The sequence below is a fragment of the Fukomys damarensis genome, unplaced genomic scaffold, assembly GCF_012274545.1.
Source record: "Fukomys damarensis isolate Sample0158 unplaced genomic scaffold, DMR_v1.0_HiC HiC_scaffold_16, whole genome shotgun sequence".
NCBI classification, from domain to species: domain Eukaryota; kingdom Metazoa; phylum Chordata; class Mammalia; order Rodentia; family Bathyergidae; genus Fukomys; species Fukomys damarensis.
The window spans coordinates 3,106,833-3,107,580 of record NW_022900928.1 but is presented as its reverse complement, the minus strand read 5'-3'; the positions used below and the strand labels follow the sequence as shown (position 1 = coordinate 3,107,580).

The window sequence follows — 748 nt, the reverse complement described above, 5'->3', positions numbered from 1 at the left end:
GTGCTGGGTGCTGGGTGCAGGGAGCAGAGCGCGGGGTGCAGGGAGCAGGGCGCGGGGTGTGGAGCGGGTGCAGCACCCAGGCGCTGGAAAGCCTGGCCCAGGGAAGCTGCCGCTGCAGGTAGAAACAACTCCTGTGTCTCCTGGAGGTCGGGTCACAGCTGCCGCCTCCACCTCCCTCATCCCCAGCAGTGTTGTGCACCCCGGCCTGTGCTGGGTGCAGGGAGCAGAGCGCGGGGTGCAGGGAGCAGGGCGCGGGGTGTGGAGCGGGTGCAGCACCCAGGCGCTGGAAAGCCTGGCCCAGGGAAGCTGCCGCTGCAGGTAGAAACAACTCCTGTGTCTCCTGGAGGTCGGGTCACAGCTGCCGCCTCCACCTCCCTCATCCCCAGCAGTGTTGTGCACCCCGGCCTTACCCTGACAAGGCCGGTGCTCAGGCTTCGCACTGCACTGGCAGTCCTGCAAGGGCCTCGCTCAGGGAGCGATACAGGGTGCCATTCCCAGGGGTCCGACACAGCTGGCTGCCCCGCACCCCAGCGACGGGCCTGGCTCCTCTCCCGGCGGTGGGGTGACCGCTGGCGTTCTCGCCGGACACGGCTTTGTTCGGGGACCCTCCTGGGCCTTCTTCTTTGTGGGGCTCCATTAATTATTAAGGAAAATATTCCCGGGCTGAATTATAGATACTCCCCACGCACGCACCCAAACGCCGCTCCTGGACAGCCGCTCTTGGCTGCTGTTTACTCTTTTTGAATAA

The 748-nt window shown here is 65.2% G+C and overlaps 1 protein-coding gene across 1 annotated transcript in view; it reads right to left on the bottom strand.

The window, feature by feature from the left end:
• The window catches only part of Kcna4 (potassium voltage-gated channel subfamily A member 4), a 7,560-nt gene extending 7,136 nt beyond the window's left edge, over positions 1 to 424 (bottom strand). The window contains exon 1 of the mRNA XM_010640434.2: positions 411 to 424. The gene's annotated coding sequence lies outside the window, so the exon portion shown is untranslated. The remainder of the gene's footprint in view (positions 1 to 410) is intronic.
• Between the last annotated feature and the right edge of the window lie 324 nt (positions 425 to 748).